This window comes from Telopea speciosissima, chromosome 4 (genome assembly GCF_018873765.1).
Source record: "Telopea speciosissima isolate NSW1024214 ecotype Mountain lineage chromosome 4, Tspe_v1, whole genome shotgun sequence".
NCBI classification, from domain to species: domain Eukaryota; kingdom Viridiplantae; phylum Streptophyta; class Magnoliopsida; order Proteales; family Proteaceae; genus Telopea; species Telopea speciosissima.
The window spans coordinates 17,041,111-17,063,229 of NC_057919.1; the positions used below are offsets into that span (position 1 = coordinate 17,041,111).

A 22,119-nucleotide genomic window follows, 5' to 3' on the forward strand; every position below is an offset into this window, starting at 1 on the left:
AAATGCCACTTCAATCTAAGAATGTCAATGGATATTCGAAAATCTATATTCGATCCGCGTTCATATCCGTTAAGGAGAATTCAATTTCGTCCGAAAACTAATTGGATACAAATATGATAACCTCCCTATCCGACCAATTATTATTTGATTTGTTTAACATTCCGACGGTAATAAAATATCTGAAATATATATTTGTGTCTGTTTATCTGATTAAGTTATCTTATTGGATTTTATTTATTATTTTTTTATTTTTATAATTTTATAAGTTAAGATAATGTGATTCTTTTTCTAGATTTTCTATTATTTTATGCAATGTGATACATGGAATCACATATCTATATCTTTTAAAATAAGTACAAGATAAAATCAAAAATAAAAAGAAAGTAAAAAAATCAAAGACTAAAAAGAATAGAAGAAGGGGTAGTTGCTGAACTCTCAAATCTCAACCCTAACTTCATCAACAAAATGGTAAAGATGTCAATGGATAGTCGAAAATTCGTATTCAATCCACGTTCATATCCATTTAGGATAATCTGTATTAAAAATTCACAATCCGAAAATTATCTAAATCCGTCCGAAAACTATTAGAATATTATCTGAATACCTCCAAACATAATTGGATACAAGATAATGCCACTATCCAGCCAAATTCGATCCATTTACGTCCTTACTTCAATCCCATATAATTTAGCTTCAAGCGAGCCAGTACATTTATTTAATCTCGCTTGTGCAAACATTTGAACTGTTCATGTGAGAAAGAGTATTGTACGCCATCCAAAATGCCCAAAAAAAATACATTAAAACTACCATGTAATCAAAGCATATTGTTTATTGCCAACTTCCTTTTCCCAAACTGAGCTAGCTACAAATGGAGCAACTTTTTGATCGTTTATGGTACGAGGCTGAATGGATGAAACAAGTGCTCAGTTTTAATACCAAGGGAGGAAGCTATCCCAATTCCCTTGTTTTTTTTTGGGAAAGTATCTTTCCCCACCTCTCTAAGTTTTTCTTATTTAAATAAAGTACCCAAGTTTTGAAAAATATCTTCTTCCACCCCTATTTTATAAAGGCACTATCAACCATATCATAACCATTAAAAACTACCATTAATTGATGACGTAGGCAGGTCCACTTTATCTAAAACCCCAAATTACCCTTAATTTATTTTAATTCCACTTTTACCCCTTCAATCCCAAAATCTCCTTTTTGCAAGATTCTGACACGTGTAAAACAGTTAATCCAACGGCTAATTTTGAAAAACTAGAAAATTTTGAATTAAAAGCTGTGGAAAGTCTGGCAAACCAAACGGACCGATCGCTCAAACCAAAACTGGTCATGGTCCAGCTCGGTTTTAACTAAAACTAGAGCCATCGTCCTCTTTACTTTCTGAAACCCAGTATTCTGAATTCCAGCGATTTTTCGAAGAAGAAGAAGAGGGATGGAGGAAGATCGAAGAAGAAGAAGATGAGTTCGAATTGAGGTTGTAGCAGTGGGGAATACTTTCGTCCATGTGAAGCTCTTTGTTTTCTTTTTCTTAATTTTCTCTTATGCTCAAATTGCACAAGACAGGAGAAGCAGAGGCAGCACCGGTGAATACTTTCGTCCAAACTATGAAGAACCAAAGAGGTTCTTTCTTTTGTTCTTGGCCACCCCATGTTGTTGAGCATGCAGGGGTTAGACATCTGGGGTTGGATTCCAGACTTGATTACATAAACAACGTACTCCCCCCATCAACTCGAAAGATTTTGAAATGCTTCTCGAATTGGTGTTGAACAAACTCCCTAACAATAATAACCGTTGTAAAACCCAGATCAGATGTGGAGGAAACAACCAAGTAGGTGCAAAGGATTATTAAATTTCTGAAACAAATGATGGCCAGGACTTTAAAGGTCTCTCAGTGTATCTTCCATCATGGTTGTGGTAGCGCCAGTGTCAGTTCACCTCACCATTTTGAGTCTTATACTCTTGGTCCATCTATTATAGCAGTTGTTGCCAAAGCACGAAGGATATCATCAGCCTGGTAATGAATAGTTTAATCGTCTTCACCATTTGAAGGAATATGATTTGGGTTTTTTGTTTTTTCTTTTAAATTGTTTCGTTAGTATACGGAGTTGGGTTCTCTCCATTACTTTTATTTTTTTCCCTTTTTCCTTAGCCCTCTTGATTAGAGCTTTCTCCTCTGGTTTTATTGTCTGAGGGAAACCTCTGTTGCTGAAGTAAAACCAGTACCCCCTATGTTTTCACGATTTGCAGAGAAGGAAGCTTGAGATTCACGGTTCGGAGGCGAGAGGAAGAAAACCCATTTAACGATTTGCAGAGAACGAAGCTCGAATATGAGAGGAAGAAGACGATGGGAGTCAATATCAAAAGGGAAGAAAAGAAATCTTCTAAACAAGGGGATAAAACATAGGGGTGGTTTTACCTTTTCCCTCGACAATAAAACCAGAGGAGAAAGCTCTAATCAAGAAGACGATGGGAGTTGATTGCAGAAATCCTTTTCTCCATCGTGAATCTCACATTTTGAACTTAGGGTTTTGTTTTGTTTTGTTTTGAGATCTGGTTTGGTCGGTTTCGGTCCAACTGAGTGGTCGGTCTTGGTTTATCACATCAAATCGTATTTAAAAAACGAAAGGCTTTTGCCTTTTAACTCTACATAAAAGGGTAATATAATATTTTCATAAACAATAGAGAAAGACATATGCTTTCAATAGATATTAAAAAGGGTAATTTTATCTTTACACATGTTATTTTAACAACGTTACATACTTAGAATACGGTTGATAGTAGGGGAGGGGGAAGATATTAGCACATGTTCATTATAAAAAATTTACATTGTTACAAACGTTATGCATCAGATTTTATTAAGGGTCTGAAATACGGAAAACAGCCCATCAATGGGTGATTGATATGTGGCACAAGACCAAGTTAAAGTTGAAGATTAGGGTTAAAGCTGTTGTGATCCATTGGGACTCGAACTCTCTCATCGTGTGGCCACCGCAAAGAGATTAGGGACTCTCCATAAGAGCGATTTTTTTTGGTCTCCTACGAGGAATTAGACTTCTCCATCGCCCATCTTATAAATGGGAAGATATGTTACCCTCAATTACTCTCCCAAACTTGTGCTATTTCAGTTTCCAAGCTCATTCTACTATTGCTCGAATTTCTAACTTAAGCATCAGAGAATCCCCTCGAAACCCACTTCAACTCTCTCTCTCTTGCCAGCTCTTCGATCTTGGTGTGAAGGTCTCCTCTCAACACAATGATTCATATTCCAACGACAATAGGGGACAAACTTTACATATCCTAAAATTATTTCAAAGGGATAAAATATTTTTGTTTTCAAAGTAAATGATCGTAAAGACTTATTAAAATATCAAGAGCAATACTTTGTTGTAGTTCCTTGCTTGCTATACAAAGAGAAATCTCTGCTACTTCCTACACATAGAAATCTTAGCTAAACTCTTATCCAATAGCCTTTAATAAACTAAATCCCAACATCAAGCAGACTTGCGATCCTCAAGAAAAATATAAGCCTCATTTTTTTTTTTATGTGAATATGAAAGATATATTATGTTCCCACCCCCTTTTCCTTGGGTGAAAACGGCAAATTTTTTATTTTTTTGGTAAACAATCTCAACTTCTCTTACTATCAATGCTAAGTACACTTGTCAAAGGCAATCCTTTTTTTTTTTTAATGGGAATGGGAGCTTTTATATTAATAAGAAAGAAAGAATTTACAGTCTATAGAATTTCTTCCCAGAGGTATCTGCTCTTATAAGGCCAGAGAGAGCATCTGGGAGACTATCTGTACAGAAATGAACCTCCGGGCGAGAGGTTAGGAACCCCGCAAGAAAGTCAGCGCAGGTGTTGATTTCCTGAACATGGTGGGCAAACACACAACTCCGAAACCAGTCACGTAATTCAAGAATATCGCCCAATAGTCCAAGTAGGAACCAAGGTACACGGAATATCGCCCAACAGTCAAAGGCAATCTTATGTTGTGGAAGAAAAAACCTACCTGCTATGATCTCTCACCGCTATTTAGGAAAACAATATATTGCATTATAGACACCCCATTTCGTCACCCCCCATAGGCCCGGCATGATGATGATGAACATGTGTCCAATAGTCCGTTTTTATAGTCTTTGCAGTCTTCCATGACCCAAAAAAAAAAAAGGGGTTTGGAATCATTATAAAGTATTTAATGAAAATTACCTAATAAATTACCAAAATACCATTGGCAAGGTTGATGAGTTAATACTGTCAAACAATCTTGAAATTGACCTAAATTTAATGATTTAATAATTAAGTCTAAGTATTTAAAAATAGTTCGAAAGATAATTTGATTTGAATAATATTTTATAGGAAAGGAATTTGTGCACGGTAGATTCCATGCATTACTCATCTAATATGGGGGCTTTATGGTAATTTTAGATGGGTATTTATGCCTATTTGAAAATAGTTAATGCCGACCATGCATATGCACGGCCATACATAAAACCTTCTCTCATGTTTTATAAAATATTTTATTTTGACAATTAAATTTCAAATTATTTCAATCAAATTGGTTTTTTGATTTTCATACCATTGAAAAATAACAAGAACAAGCTTTAGAACGGCATAGGGATCATTAAATTTGGACTTCCAAATTGAAAATTATGATTTTTCGAATTTTCGAGGCAAATTTATAAGTGGGAATTAGCCTGGTCCGATGCATGTTCAGACTTGGACCGGTCCAAGTTCGAAAAACGACCCAACCCAATTCAGGAGTAAACTTGGCTTCAACCAATACCCGTGGTAATGTTCTCTCCCGACGCCCGATTCTGGGAAATTACAAAAATTGGACTCTACCCTCCGCAGTTTCCAGAGATGGGATAAGCCTTATCTAATCCTCTATTGGGTAACAGATCTAACTCCAACAAAAGAACTTAAATTTTAAAAGATTTTATTGGTATCGTCAATTAGATGGCGCTATCTACGCTTACTTTTTTAGACATTCTTACCCCTATCATTGCCTTCTGCTACCCCAAGTAACAAAGGGGAAAAAAAGGAGATTTTTTCAAAGGGGAACTGCCAAGGAAGGAAGGAGAGTCACTATTTTGTCTAGTTTTGTAAAACTAAACTAATTTTTGTCTATTTTTATTAACTCAAACATAGGGTGGATAGTTTTGTAAATGAAAGCCCAAAAATAGTTAATCATGTAATTTTTCCTATTTTATTTTTTTGATGTGACTACATGGCGATATCTTATTTGTTGTAGCACCCCGTCGGTACTAATTACTAAATTTTCCCGGCAACAAAAGGGTTGCAATAGGATGAAATAAAAAATCAAAACAATTCAAACAATTCAAATAATGAGTGTTAACTAAAAAATTGAAAAGTATAGAAGTTGATTTTTTGTTTTTTTGGGTTGAAAGAAGTTGAATTAACTAATGTTATACATACTGTAAGACTAATCAGATATACAGAGATAGAAAAATACCTGTAATCGCACAATAGTTGCAGAGAGAAACGAACCAGAAAGGCACAAGCACGAACAAACCGAGTTGAGTCGTATCTGAAAGATACTTTCCTTAAGGATTTAGATGCCCCCACTTCTGCAACGGGATTGACCTTGCACCTTACCCTCCAAGATAAAAACAACTCCTAAACGTATAAGTTGCAGAACCTGATACGAGTACTGTGGATTACAAATGGCTATACTAGTCCTCTATTACTAAAGAAAATACAGTAAAATACAGTAAAGACTGGTCTTTGGAACAGACTGTTGCAGAGACAGTTCGTCTGTTGTGTGTTTGAAATGCAAGCAAGACCTTGTATATATATAGTAATGGAGTACCCTTACATGAAGGGATATATCCATATGAATACAGGTGACCTACGTACAGACAATACGTATTCCCTTCACGTACAGGGAGGGGGTGTATCTATTCGTATACATATACGAATAGACAAGTACGGTTCAACCGTATAGATGAACCATGGTTGAACCAAACTGAGTTTTAAATGAAAATTAAAACTCAAAAGTGCAAAACTCCTACTACCAAAAAAAAGGTTTTGGCCAGACTCAGACCCCGACCTCGGCCATGGCCCGGCTCGGTGCGCGCACGTGATTCAAAAGCACCCCAAGGACCCCCCACACACTAAGGAGTAGGGTGACTACCTCTCCAAAGGGTTCACACCTTAAGGAACCAACCATATATATATACCCCTCAAGCTACTCTCCCACAACCAATGTGGGACTATTCTTGAGCTCAATATTGCCTCTTGCACACATGAGTGCACAATAAATTCAAACTAAAAAATGGAGGGAAGTAAAAAAGAGGGAATGAACAAAAGACACATTTTTTAAACTTTGACTCTAAAGTGTTTTTTGAAATAACACATTGTCTCAAAAAGTGCATTTTTGAAATAATAATACAACAAATAATAGTAAATGGGAGAGAGAAGAAAGGGCGGACTCCGACCCTCTCAGTCGGGTTTAATAAATAGGGGTGGGAATTGTCCCCACCCTTCTTACACGAGTCTATGGGGGTAGGGGTGTCAATCAGTCGGGTTTAGTCAGGTTCTGTGGGGTCTACTCAGGTCTCACGGTGCTTAAAGCCTGCACCATGATCGCCCGTTTAAATGTTTGGGGCGGGCCTGGTCGGGTTTGGTTGGACTTCAGTCTATAATAATATAATTAGTCCTTAACCGGGCCTTAAACGGTGCAAAATCGGACTATGTGCTTGTTTAAATATAAACGGGCTTTAAACGGTGCAGCCCATTAAAATTGAATATTTTAATTTTGGGTTTTCTTCAATGCCCACCTGAAAATGCTCAAATATATAAAGGCCCCCCTGAACTTTCACTAATTCCAATTGCACTCCTGCTTTTCAAACTAAGTACCACTATAGTCCCTCCCGTTAGTCAGAGATGTTATGTCATAATGCTTCCCATTTTTTGAACATTATTGGACCATTTTGCCCTTGATAGGGTAGGATGACCAATAGAAAGTTAATGTCAGAAAAATATACAGCCCAACCCAACCCAACATAAAGTTAATGTCATAAATAGATTTGGACCAATAAATAAAACAGGGCCCAAGCCCATAGCAAAGTATACAAGTTAAAAGGTCGGGCTAGGTCAGGCCTAGAATCGATTCCCTACACCGGGACCGCCTGGTTAGTAAAGGTGCCGAGCTGAGCCGGGCTTTAGTAGGGCGGACTCGATCGGTTCTGCCGGGCCAGACCTGGAATTGAGTCAACTGACACCCCTATGGGGGGGGGGTTCATGTAACTGGGGAGACCTGAACCGCAAATTGGACAAGCTAGGGGGTTCACGTTACCAAAGGGGAAAAAAGAGAGAGTTGGAATTGGGAAGAAGAGGTACAAGGTTAATGGAAAACCACGTGGCGATTAATAAGTGTACAAGGACATGATCCGGACTTGTTGACTTTTTGTTTTAGCGTTTTAGTTGAAACTCCCCCGCTGTCAATCGGGTCATTGGGGATTTGAGGTTGGACCCTCCAACATCCATCATCGATCGCCATCTTCCTAACTTAATCAAGTCTCAATTTTTCTGCTTTCAGCTTCGAAATGGGTCTCCGACAATAGATATGTAAGCAAACAGATTTTTCTTTAGAAATTGCGAAGAACTCGATCAGTAACCAAATCGATTTTTCTTTAGAAATTGCAAAGAATGTCTTGTTGAAGGAAGGGATGGACTCCAACGTTGTATTCTCCCCCTTGTCGATCCATGTCTTTCTGAGCTTAATCGCTGCGGGTTCCGAGGCTCCAACACTTGACCAGATGCTTTCATTTCTGAGGTCGAAGAGTAATGGAGAGCTCAATTCGTTTGCTTCCGAGATCGTCAGCCTGGTCTTGGCCGATGGTAGCCAGAGTGGGGGTCCTTGTTTGTGCTTTGCAAATGGTGTCTGGATGGACAAGTCTCTCCCTTTGAAGCCTTCTTTCAAGAAAATTGTTGATAAAGTTTACAAGGCAGTGTCGAAGCAAGTTGATTTCAAGACAAAGGTGTTAGGCTCTAGCACGCTCAATCCCCTGCTAATTAACTTTCATAATTTGTTATTAATTATTTGTCTATCTATCTATTTTTCTGTCACATATATATATACTGATCGATGTTTAATTTATTAATGTGCTTAATTTTGATGCATGGTGAGAACATATTGAAGGCTGATGAAGTGTTGGATGAAGTGAATTCATGGGCTGAAAAGGAGACGAATGGGCTTATCAAAGAGGTTCTTCCTCCAGGATCAGTTGAGTCGTTGACCAGACTGATCTTTGCAAATGCACTCTATTTTAAGGGAGCCTGGAATGAGAAGTTTGATGCATGGGACACCACTGACTATAGCTTCTACCTTTTAGATGGAAGTTCAGTTACTGCCCTCTTCATGACTAGTGAGAAAAATCAATATGTTGAGGCTTATGATGGTTTCAAAATCCTCAGGCTTCCTTATAAACAAGGGGAAGATAAGAAGAGGTGTTTCTCCATATACTTATTACTATCAGATGCAAAGATGGGCTTCCAGCTTTGGTAGACAAGGTTGGTTCGGAACTTGGTTTCTTAGATCGCTATCTCCCTTCTGAAGCAGTCCAAGTGGGAGATTTTAGGATTCCGAAGTTCAAGATTTCATTTGGGTTTGAATCATCCAGAGTTTTAAAAGATTTAGGACTGGTGTTGCCCTTCTTGTCTGGTGGTTTCACAGAGATGGTGGATTCACCGCGGGCCTCCTCGGAGCTCTGTGTCTCCAAAATATACCAGAAGTCGTTTATTAATGTCAGCGAGGAAGGTACTGAAGTTGCTGCTGCTTCTGGTGTTGTGGGGAGGTTTCTGTGCGCTCACGAACAACCAGATAATGTTATTGATTTTGTGGCCGACCACCCATTCATGTTCCTGATCAGAGAAGACACGTCTAGAGTTGTGCTGTTCATCGGGCATGTCCTGAAGCCTGAAGCCTGATTTTATATGATTTTCAATTTCAATTTCATGGGGTGTACGTTTTATTATTTAAGAGATTGTTTAGTTGGTTTGATTTTTTGCAGAACTCATTTCAGTGAAAATAAACTAATTGGAATAAAAATTGTGAAATAACAGAAGAGTTGTTTCAATTTTGAAATTGAAATTGATTTCACTCTCAGCTCTTTAATGAGTACATGGTAAATTTGATGGGCAAAGCAATACTTTCGTGTTAAAAACAAAACATCGTCACCCTTCTTCTTTTCTTGATGCCACCATGCCACCACCACCACCACCACCACCACCCTCTCCCAAAGAAATATAGAGAATCTATCCTAAAAAATTGAACTACCAAATGGATTTCTTATTCTCGAAATATTTCAGATTTATGACACCAAAACAATTTCAATTTCTTGACCAAAAATTTGTTTGTTGATTACTTCATAAAATCAATCTGAAATTGAAGTAGAAATCATACTAAATCTTGCCTGAATCCCTTGGAGGCTGCTTAAGCCGTAATATATATTCAAATATTTCAAAATACAAAATTGTTCTTTTTATTTTTGGCTTAGAAGAGAAAGCAATAAATGAGCTCCATGAACATGAAGTGTAAATCATACCAAATCTGGTCTGAATCCCTTGGAGGCTGCTTAAGCCATAATATATATTAGAATATTTCAAAATACAAAATTTTTGTTTTTTATTTTTTATTTTTGGCTTAAAAGTGAAAATATTAAAAGGAACTGGTCTTCTGATTTCCTAGTTTTGTTTTTTCTGTTTATTAGATTAGCCCCAAGGAGGTTTGAGCCCGTGACCTCTTAATTATGAAGTGTTGGTCTTTGCCAACTAAGCTAACTCTCCCCCCCCCCCAACCTTGAGGTTTCTACTTTCTTGGTTAGTCTCTTATGAGTCTTTAGAGATGGTTAGAAAACTCTCTACTCCATTAGATGAGTGTATCCAGAAAGTATGGACCCTTCCCCTTTAATGTCTCCTATGGATAAGTACCTCCCATCGAGGTAGCTATAGTACACATCATCCACTAACTAAGAGGTGACGTGGTAAGCTTTCATTCTCCCACTTGGCCTATATTGTCACGTGTCAAGTAAATGATATAATTTTCTAAGGGAATGCATTACCATGCTTAACTTTATCTTAGGGAGTATCGTCATGTTCAAATGAAAACTTCCACCCATGAATCATAGCGGTACATGTCCATACGAAGAACACTTATTCCATGTATCACGATGATCAAGCGGAGCTCGCTGCCTCCCTAACCTTGCAACGTGTTCCACTTGTGATCCTGGATGCATTGGAGGATTTTGATAAATGCGCTTGAATGTTCCCCCCTCCCTCCATAAAACCCTCTTTCTCTTTCCCCCCTCGAGAAAGAGAAAGAAGAGAATCAATCCTTTCTTCTCTTCTTTCATGTGAATGGCCCTATCTTGTATCGAAAGGTTTTTCGTGCTATACACCACGTTGAGAAACCTCCTATGTACCGTACCTTCATTGATAATAGCTAAAATGTCGTTCATATTTTTTTATTTCAAATCCCCGAGTGGTATGAAGATTTTAAAGCGTGGAATAGAGAAATTCATGTTAAATGCACTTATAACGGTGTGCAATTATCAGAAAGAGAATTTCCAAAAACCTGGTTAATAGAAAGTATTCAGGTAAAGATTCTCTTTCCTTTCTGTTTGAAACCTTGGTATAGATCTAAGCTACGGTCGCACCATAAAGATCCAATGAAAACAAAAGGAAAAAAGCTAATTTTTGTTTTTTAATAGTCTGGGGAATGGAAACGGAACTTCCTGCATTAGCATGAATGCCAACTGTCTTTGCTGCCCTAACATCTCTTCAGTATGAAAGTGGATTTTCATCACCTCTTCGGTGCCTGATCGTAGACCATCCTCCGTTTGAGCTTCGAAAGTGCCAGAAGCCGCTCCTTACTGAACTCTTGATTGAGACAAAGACGTCTGTTCAGAAGTGTTTGTTGTTTTAAATCCGGGCCTATCTCCAAAGGGCCTCCAGGTGATCTGCATCCACATAGCATCAATCGGTCATCCACGCAAATGAAGAAGGAAATATCGCAGAAGAACAAGCTTACCTGCTGAGGAGTCAAGGTATCAAACTCCTGTCTGAACAACAGCCCCTGGTGGTACATATCGTGGTCCTAGAAGCGGTACAACCACCTCATCCCTCTAGGGGACTTCCTTCTTACTTATGTGATGTGAAGTGCTATATGAAAATCAACACCTTTTCTCGATTGGAATACGGATGAGATCAGAGACACCATCAATGGGGCAAACGATGCAATAGCTTCTTTAAAAATCTCTTTGAAGTAGTTACAAAGGATTTGCTGTACCTCACTGTCGGATTTAGTCCAGGACCCATTCGGTAATTTAAGCTTGAGGATTTTATTTTGATACCTCCTTCTAAGAGTCGTAACATGGAAGAACTTTGAATTTCTGTCACCCTCCCTAAGCCAATCATATCTGGATTTCTGTTTCCAAAAAAGCTCCTCCTTTAAAAGCTCCTCCTCAAGAGCAGAGATAATTTCGGTTTCCTTATCTTGGTAGAAAGAAGCACCAGATTGAGCTTGGAGAAATTTCAACTCTTCCTTTAATTTCTGAATTTTAAAACGGATATTACCAAAGCTCTTATGGTTCCACTTTTTAAATTCAGATGTAGAATTATCCCGCTTCATAGCGATCACTTGCGTCGGGTTTCTCGAAGAGGATAAGGACCACCCTTGCTTAGCAATCTTGCCACAGTTAGGGTGAGTAAACCACATGTCTTCAAATCTAAACGGCCTCACACGTTTAGTTCTACCCCAGAAGAATTTACTATAATTGGGGCATGATCAGAACCATATGCGGCTTTAATTAAAACAGTAAAATCTGGAAAAACCTGCATCCAATTAGAATTAGCAAATCCCCTATCAAGGCGGATTCTAATATTATCCTTTCTGTTCCTTTTGTTATTCCAAGTGAAAAGAGGCTCGTTATAACCCAAATCAATCAAATTGCAACCATTAATAAAGTTTCTAAAAAAATCACAATTTTTGTTGGAGGAAATCTTCCCCCCATATTTTTCCATCCAAGATTATTGCTGTATCAGTATCAACCAGTTTGAATCTGGCAATCCGGCCATATCAGTATTTGTTGGAAACCATACCTATTTGATACCGACTTTTACTAATATTTTTTTAAAATTTTTTATTGATATCATCAATTAAATGGCGCTATCTTATTTGTTGTAGCACCCATCGATACTTATCACTAAATTGTCTAAGCAACAAAAGGGTTACAATAGCATTAAATAAAAAAAAATAAAAACCATTAAAACAATTCAAAGAGAGGAGCGCAATGATTCATCTGGGCTGTGCCACACACATCTTTTTTTTTTGGTAAAATGTGTCTCACACATCTCAATCCCACCAAGTCAGCCATTGGAATGTGTGCGGCACAACCCAGCTGCCCGATGACTCATTGGGCTCTCCACTTCGTGGAGAGGAGCCCAGTCCTTCAAATAATGAGTGTTAAATAAAAAATTGAAAAACACAGAAGTTGATTTAAATAATAGGCAATGGGAGAGAGAAGAAAGGGCGGACTTGGTGGACTCCCTCTCAATCGAGTTTAATAAGTACAGGTGGGACCGTGGGAATTGAGAAGAGAGGAGGTATCAGGTTCCACATGGCGGCTAATAAGTGTACAAGGACATGATCCGGACTTGTTGACTCTTAGTTTCAACGTTTTAATTGAAACACCCCCCGCTGTCAATCTGGTCATTGGGGATTTGAGGTTGGACTCTCTAGCATCCATTAACGATCGCCATCTTCCTAACTTAATCAACTGTAGCAGTGTCTCAATTTTTCTGCTTAGAGCTTCGAAATGGATCTCCGACAATCGATCATCAACCAAACCAATTTTTCTTTAGAAATTGCAAAGAACGTCTTATTGAAGGAAGCGATGGACTCCAACATTGTGTTCTTTCCCTTGTCGATCCATGTCGTTCTGAGCATAATCGTTGCAGGTTCCAATGGTCCAACCCTTAACCAGGTGTTTTCTTTCTGAGGTTGAAGAGCAATAGAGAGCTCAATTCGTTTGCTTCCGAGATCGTTAATCTGGTCTTGACTGATGGTAACAGAGCGGGGTACCCCGTTTGTGCTTTGCAAATGGTGTCTGGGTGGACAAGTCATTCCCTTTGAAGCCTTCTTTCAAATAGATTGTTGATAATGTTTACAAGGCAGAGTCGATGCAAGTTGATTTTGAGACAAAGGTTAGTGGGCTCCCCTGTTAGCTTTCATAATTGTTATTAATTTGTTTATCTATTTTTCTGTCACATACTGATGTTTAATTTATTAATGTGCTTAATTTTGATGCATGATGAGAACATCTTGAAGGCTGATGAAGTGTTGGATAAAATGAATTCATGGGCTGAAAAGGAGACAAATGGGCTTATCAAAGAGGTTCTTCCTCCAGGATCAGTTGAGTCGTTGACCAGACTAATCTTTGCAAATGCACTCTATTTTAAGGGAGCCTGGAATAAGAAGTTTATTGCACGAAAAACCGATTACTATAGCTTCTACCTTTTAGATGGAAGTTCAGTTACTGCCCTCTTCATGACCGGTGAGAAAAATCAATATGTTGAGGCTTATGATGGTTTTAAAATCCTCAGGTTTCCTTATAAACAAGGGGAAGATAAGAAGAGGTGTTTCTCCATGTACTTATTTCTACCAGACGCAAAAGATGGGCTTCCAGCTTTGGTAGACAAGGTTGGTTCGGAACTTGGTTTCTTAGATCGCTATCTCCCGTCTGAAGCAGTCGAAGTGGGAGATTTTAGGATTCCGAAGTTCAAGATTTCAATTGGGTTTGAATCATCCAGAGTTTTAAAAGATTTAGGACTGGTGTTGCCCTTCTTGCCTGGTGGTTTCACAGAGATGGTAGATTCACCACGGGCCTCCTCGGAGCTCTGTGTCTCCAAAATATACCAGAAGTCGTTTATTAATGTCAGCGAGGAAGGTACTGAAGCTGCTGCTGCTTCTGGTGCTGTGGGGACTGTTCTGTGCGCCGACGAAGAACCAGATAATATTATTGATTTTGTGGCCGACCACCCATTTATGTTCTTGATCAGAGAAGACTCTTCTGGAGTTGTGCTGTTCATCGGGCATGTCCTCCTGAAGCCTGATTTTGTATGATTTTCAATTTCAATTTCATGGGGTATACGTTTTTTTATTTCAAAAATTGTTTGGTTCGAGTCTTTACAACTTATTTCAGTGACAATAAATCAATTGGAATAAAAATAAGTAAAAAGCATCCCCCTCCTCTCTAAACATCCATAATATCAAACCCTTCCCCTGGGTTTTAAATAATGATAATGTCCTTCCTTACTTTTGAAAGATTCTATCAACCGTACCCTAATCGTTAAAAGAAAAATCGAGATCTTTTACGGTGCGCTGCCTGGAGCAGCCTGTGCGGCGTAGACTAGGCCGTGCGCACAATGACCGCCTTATCCCCTGCCTAGTGCCTTGCCCGAGCAGGGGTAAGGAGGTCAATGTGCGTGCGACCCAGTCTGCGCCGCACAGGCCGTTACGGGGGCAGGTGCGTCGTAGAAGATCTGGATCCTTAAAAAAACATCATTAAGTGATGACATGGCATTTACACATTTTCTAACATCCCATAATACTCTTAATATAATTGTATTCCAATTTTGCCTTCGATCTTCAACCCCAAAACCCCTTTTGAATCTTCTTCCCCCCAAAACCCCTCTTCGTTTCTACTCATTGATCACCTCAAAAAGCTTCTTCCCAATTGGATTCTTAACCATCTTCGCTCTCTCCGAATACGTAACCGAAACCTTCAACTTTTGAGGTGGCGGTGGCTTTGCGGCAGGAACAAAGACCTTGCGATTCTCCTCCAAGAATGCCTTAACCATCTTCTCCATCTCCTTCGTAACCCTACCATTCTTCTTCAGAATGTCAACCATTTCAATTAGCTTGATCATCGAATGCAATTGAATCCCATTCTTAGCGAGATTGTCTCTCCCTCCCTGTTCATGATCGATGAGAACCACAACATCCGTGACCTTCAATCCAACTGCTTGGATCGGGGCGCGACAGTCTCAAGCACCCAGAAAAAAAAGACATATAAAGAACCTATCAAGCAAACCAAGAAATCATGGCCGACGAGGTGGGTTGGCTGCCATTTGAAATGACATAAACACCCTTACCCCATTTAAGGGAGTCAATGGGAGAACCTTCCTCACACAGTTTTTAGGGAAAAATTTGTCTCAGCAAGTTGTATAGTTATTTCATGGGAAAATATCATCCCTCTCCCTTCTAAGTATCCATAATACCAATCCGATCCCCAAGTTTTAAATAATGATAATTTCCCAAAATTCCTTCTTTGCATAGGTAGTTACTCCTGCGTATATCAACATCATCCATGTTTCTGTGTATGCAGTCTGATTTACTCACTTTCAAGTCTCCATTATTTTGTGGATTGAGCAAGCAAGAAAGAGAGGGAAAGAGAGATATCATTTGAGAATAAAGATAAAGAATTTTTCAAGAAAAAAAGGGTAAATTACACGTCACCCCTTAGTTTTCAAATGAAACTAAGATCACCCCCTGGTTTAGACCGCAATATGACAAATTAGTCCATAATGTTAGTTTTTTGTCATTAAGTGATGATGTCACCCAATTAAATAAATTTAAATCCCTAAACTACTCTTTAGCAGTGTATTGTAAATTTAATTATAATGTTTTAGTACAAGGGTACGATAGTCCTTTCCCACCAATAACTAACAGTAGGCTAACACTGTTATTGTAGAGAATTTTTATCCGCTGCTGTAATTGGAGCGCTGCTATGCGCATCGTGCAGCGCAGCAGCGGCCATGTGTGCACAACGAGTCCCACTATGCACATATGGCCGCTATTGCGCCGCATGATGCACACAACAACGCTCCAATTATAACAGCGGATAAAGGTCCTATTGTAGAGGGGGTGATTTGAGTTTTTTCAAAAATCACGGGGTGATTTGAGTTTCATTTGAAAACCAAGAGGTGACGTACTAACGTGTAATTTACCACAAAAACAAAAAGGGCAATTTTTGAAGAATTTTTTTTTCTTCAAAAATTCTTTATCTTTATTCTCATATCACAATCACCCACTGGTTCAACAGTGCCTCTATTCTGATATGGGAATCACATTTTTGAAAAAAAAAAAAAAAAAAAAAAGGTCATACCATAGGATCGTGTAAGGTTGGAGAGAGAGAGAGAGAGGAGGGGTGGAGATTTCCCAAATCAGAATAAAGAAGGATTTTTTTTGCAAGAAACGTGGAGAATTTTTGAGAGATAGAGGGATATCGATGTCGTGGCTAAAGATAAGGAAAAAATATATATTAAAAGAAGCAATAAACGTGGAGTATTTATCTAAACATGGAAATCAGTTTTTATGGTAAAAAAAACTTGTAGATTTTTTTGCAAGAAACGTGTTTAATTTTCAATTGATCTCCTAGATTTATTACCAACATTATTTAATTGAATCAGATTTTATGGTAAACCTAAAACCGGTTACCTGTATAATCAATTTTCAGAAAACAATTGTTTAATTATTTTTTAAAATTAATGTTGTTTTATTCCCTTAATTAAATCTAGGGTCTTAATTAAATGGATTATCCTAATCTAACGGTAAGGAGACCGTCAATGTGGAATATACTCTACCTACAAGACCAAGTAGAGTTTTTTCTCCCTTGAGGTTATTACCAAAAAAAATAGGTAATTAAGATATGAATCTTTAAATCATGTCCCAACTGTATTAAAACTTTACCAACAAATCGTTAAAGTTTAATTTAAAAGCTTTGAGGAGACTGTTTAACATGGTCTGAGGTATTATTGCATCGTCCGTGAAATGTATCGGTATCATATCGCTCGTATTGGGGCGATATGTAACGGTTTTGGTTGTAGCTGATCTCGAAATTGTATTGATACCGTATCGGTGAGATGTTATGGACAAAAAGTAAAACAGTCAAATATCCTCTTTTAAAGGGAAATTAAGGGCAATTTTGTCAAATACAATCGATCCTTGTCGATACCGTAGCAGTATCATATTGGTTTTGCAAATCACCGATACCTGATCCAATACCATGCACTAGAACCATGGGTTTTAGTAATCGATATCGGTCTCTACTGATCTAGATTGGTTAGATTTACCCTTGCTTCCTTAAAAGAAAAAAAAATTAGATTTTTTTTTTAATTTAAATTTCTACCCTTGTCTGTATTGGTCCATTGAGACGAGATCGGCTAAGAATCAATTTTGATCTCAACCGACATCGATGCGAATCGGCCGATCCGATGCAATTGATCAGTGTCGATGTCATATCGATACCCAATCCAATTCAAGTGACTAATACCCGATCTGATATCAAGGAGGTAAAGAGATAAAGAAGACAATTCAATGTGATTTGCACGATTCTTTCGCATAAGGTGTGTGAGAGAGATTTGAGATTAGATTTCTAGACTTTAATTATCTAATTGGACTCAATCACGTTTTATGGATTCCTAAGAAGGAGGGAGAGAGATAAAAGAAAGAAAGATTCCGTGAATTGATATGAAACGGTGCCTTATTAGGAGAGATCGTCATTGGAGAGGATTCAATTCCGCTCCATCGTTACGAGTAATTGCATGTTTATTTACCGGCAAAGTACCAACAAACCGAGCAAGCAGCAGTCGTCAGCTTACATTGCTCGCTACAGCATCTGAAGACTGAAATGTTGAGAATGACTTTTTCAAATCAATCTCTATCTTGTTTTAGAGTTTTGGTTGAAAGTTGCAACTCCCGCTGTCGATCGTCATTGGGTTGGAGGGTTGGACTCTCGATCGAGCATCCATTATCGCCGACTTCCAAACTTAATCAACTGCAGCAGCAGTGTCTCCAGCATGTTGATTACATCGGGATCTTTTGGCTGATTGCGTAGGTACAAAAACATGGTCCTCTAGGCATGGGTTGGGACTAACTCCTGTATGGGAACACTAGGTAGGAGATATTTAGAGACCAAAAATATCAAAATGAGCAGGGTTTCCTGTGATTGTCTTTTTCTCCCTTGGATTGCAGCTTCAATCAGTGTTTTTCACTGTTCAAAGTAGAATGGTAAAAATGGATTTGATTAGTCTGTTGTTGGGTTTTTCAGGCTGTTTGGCTCTTGTTATTTTTGTACATCATGTTTTGTAATGTATTTCTTTTTCAGCAATAGAATACTTTGTTGTCTATCATATCAATAAAAGAAATAGTTAATATAAACAATTCATTTTGGTTTCACTTTTTTTCTTTTTGGCCTTATTATTTTCTTTGGTTTGGGACCTATTTGATTTAGGTCCTTGTCCTCTTCATGGCTGACACATGTTAATAAGTATTCTATTATTTTTGTTACTCTGAAGTTAGTGTCACTGATGTTTATTGTCCTTTCTCTAGGGACCTTAATAAGAGTTTCTATTATTTTTGTTAGGTTAATTTACATTTTGAATCCTTCAATTTAGAGGTATTTCTGAACTGGGTCCTCCACATTAGAAATACCTTGTTTTGGGTCCCTCCTCCTAAAAGCCGTGAGCAGGGCACTAACAATGGAAGTCAATTTACCGAAATGCCCATCACATATAACCCTATTCTCCTTCCCAAACTTTATTCATTGTGGTTCAATTGCTGTCTACTCAAACATATCCATCTAGTATCTGCTCTCACTCTCTCTCTGTCTCTCTCATACTATCCATCATCCTTGATTCCAATTCTCTGGGTCTTCTTGCCGTTGCCCTGCCAAGGTCGGCCACACCCTCTACGCAGCTGGTCACTCAACTACTCCACAACTTCCTGGCAAATCTCCTTCTTCTATGCATCTACCGCATTACCATGATTGCTCCACTCGCTTCCTACTTCACCCTAACCTTCTGATCCAACCCAGTTCTCTCCCTGACCTTTTTGAGGGTGGTGGAGGTGATTCTTGGGGGTTCCAGTAAGTGGTGGTGGGAGTGGAGCCATTGCTTCAGGGGATCAGTAGATTGGAGATTGGGAAGGAGTGTGATATCTCATGGATAGTGAAGTTTTGAAAATAGGGTGGTGGAGAAGGCTTGCAAATGGCCAGGGTGAGTTGCCTCTATTAGGCGTTGGTAGTGATGGCACAGGTCAAGACTCAGAGATCCCCAACGTGGTTTCAGTTCAGATCTCTTTCTTTTTGTTTGGAGTCTCCCCATTTGGTTGTATTGCTGTTAGTCAAAGAGGATGTGTTGGTGATGGGAAATTTTATTTATTTATTTTTTAAATTCACATGATCACTTCTGCTGATGTTTCCTAAGATCCCACTTACGGAGGGACCAAAACAGATTCTCTCTAACGTAGAGCACCCAGTTCAGAGATATATACCCTTAACATAGTGGACCCAACCAAATGTAAATTGCCCTTGTTGTTATTCTGAAATTATTGTCACTGATTGTTGTGCTTTTGATGGTGAGAAGGCTGTTGAAGTGGCAAATGAAGTGAATTCATGGGCTGAAAAGAAGACAAATGGGCTTATCAAAAGAGGTTCTTCCTCCAGGATCATTTGACAGCTTCACCAGACTAATCTTTGCAAATGCCCTCTATTTTAAGGGGGCCTGGAATAAGAAGTTTAACGCATCCAAAACCAAGGAGCTTATGATGGTTTCAAAGTCCTCAGGCTTCCTTATAAACAAGGGGAACATAAAAGGTGTTTCTCCATGTACTTCTTTCTACCAGATGCAAAAGATGGGCTTCCAGCTTTGGTAGAGAAGGTGGCTTCTGAACTTGGGATATTAGATCACTATCTCCCATCTGAAGCAGTTCAAGTGAGAGATTTCAGAATTCCGAGGTTCAAGATTTCATTCGGGTTTGAAGCATCCAAAGTTCTAAAAGGTTTAGGACTGGTGTTGCCTTTCTCTGGTGGTCTGACAGAGATGGTGGATTTACCTCTGGGCGAGGACCTCTGTGTCTCCAGCATATACCATAAGTCCTTTATTGAAGTCAATGAGGTAGGTACTGAAGCTGCTGCTGTTTCTGCTGGTGTTTGTGCGTGCATATTGCAGCTGCATCAAACTAATTTGATTGATTTTGTGGCCGACCATCCATTCAAGTACCTTATCAGAGAAGACACAACTGGAGTTGTGCTGTTCATCGGGCATGTCCTGAATCCCTTGCAGGCTGCGTAAGATATAGCATTTTTCCGAATATTTCCCAATACAGAATTCATCTTTTTATTTTTAGGTTCACTATTTTGATTAGATACGTTAAATGTTGAGTACAGATGGATCATATCTTGTAAATTCTCTCTTTTTTCAATCGATCAACCAAAACTTGTAGTGTTTGCATGACCAAATGCAGTACAGATGATGTCAGGCTTATACCTTCTAGCAGTGGATTTCTATATATACTGTAATTTTTTCTTTAGGAAAAAAGTCTAAATGAGAATTCAAATTATTTAAGTATGGATTTCTTTTTTTAATCATATTATATGATAGGATGTGATTAATGTTTTAAAATATAAGAATCTGCATGATCTCTTTCTTTCTCCTCACCTTCAACATATATGATCACATAGGCAAGTATATATATTATGGGAAAATGATGGTCACGTGTCATGCATCCTCTCATTCTTTCTTTCTTCCTTGACTTGTGGTTCCCTTGTATACGGAACGTTTGACGCCCCTCCCATGCTCTCATGCATTCACATGTTGTAAGAGATTCTATTCCATGTGGGCAACATGGCAATCTCCTAGGATTCAGCTCCTCTCCTACGACCTGCTCCACCTCCCTCCCTTCTATCAGACATAAACATGGGTGAAATGACAGTCCTATTTCCTGATCGAAACCAAGAGAGGTGTCGTAGGAGAGGAGCCGGACACAATCTCCTACCTATATGTTATGGTAAGAGATCGTTGTCTGATAGTGTAGCGCCTGCTCTAGCATAGGGGCTAATGAGAATGCACACAAGGGGCATCAACATAGATACAATTTTTGATTTCATGGGGAACATGGCAGTACTTTCATGTGCTCTTGTGTTTGGGCGTAGGGGCCACGCGACCAGATAGTATTCTTTATCCCATATATTATATATAGGAGAGTGATCTCTGAGTTGTCAAGTGGAGAGGGATTTGGATCCTCTGTGGCCTGGGGTTGAGTGGCCATCTTACTGCACTCAACTCACAGGCCGCCATGTGGAATTAATGTCAATCCAATGGTTGATAGATGGCGACAATTCAAAGTTCAAAATTATCGCTCAAAATTTAAAAAATGTCATGTCACCATCTACCAACCATTGGATCTGACATTAATTCCATGTGGCGGTCTGTGAATTGAGCGCAACTCGATGCCACTCAACTTGAGGCCACAGAGGATCCAAATCTGGTGGAGAGCCAACCATTAGGAAGGATAGAACCCGATTCTCTAGTAGAGGGAAGAGAGGAGAGAGAATACTATCGTAGCCTAATTAAACCGCAAACTTAGAGCCCTTTTTCTTATTCTCTCTTTATACATATGAGAAAAAAAGAATGCTGCCCTACATTGCCCCATGTGAGGAATTAAAATGATCACCCCATCACTCCCCTTGGATGCCAGTGGACGTGCTTCCATTGGCCCTCATGCTGGCACAGGGGCCATGCTACCTTGCAGCAAATCTCTTTCCTATGTATATTTTATTTTATTGTAGTCTAAGCCGCTAACTTAGAGACTTTTTCGTGAGCATATCCCAAAAATGGAGGAGAGTTTTCTGTCTAAGAGCGTAACCCCTACACCAACACAAGGGCTTATAAGAGCGCATATGAAAACATCAAGAGGTGGAATTTTCACCCTTCATGGGCATGGTTTGAGGTATCGGCATCGTATCGCCTGTATTGAGTGATATTAGTGGTCGATCCTAATATTGTGCCAATATTGTATCAATAACATGGTATGAACAAACGATAAAACAATAAAAAATCCTGTTTATAAAGAAAATCTAGGGTAAATTTGTCCGGCATAACCAATCCATGCGAATACCGTATCAATTTTACAGATGACCGATACCTGATCCGATACGTGCAATAAAACCATGTTCATGAGTATGGGTGATCATTTCGCCCCATCCTGTCCGCAGGCGCGGACCATACAGAATCCTTTTTTGAATA

The 22,119-nt window shown here is 38.8% G+C and overlaps 2 pseudogenes; both read left to right on the forward strand.

The window, feature by feature from the left end:
- The first annotated feature begins 5,830 nt into the window (after nt 1–5,830).
- Nucleotides 5,831–8,961, forward strand: LOC122659024 (annotated as a pseudogene).
- A 3,777-nt stretch (nt 8,962–12,738) lies between these two features.
- On the forward strand, nt 12,739–20,262 carry LOC122659025 (annotated as a pseudogene).
- The last annotated feature ends 1,857 nt before the right edge of the window (nt 20,263–22,119 follow it).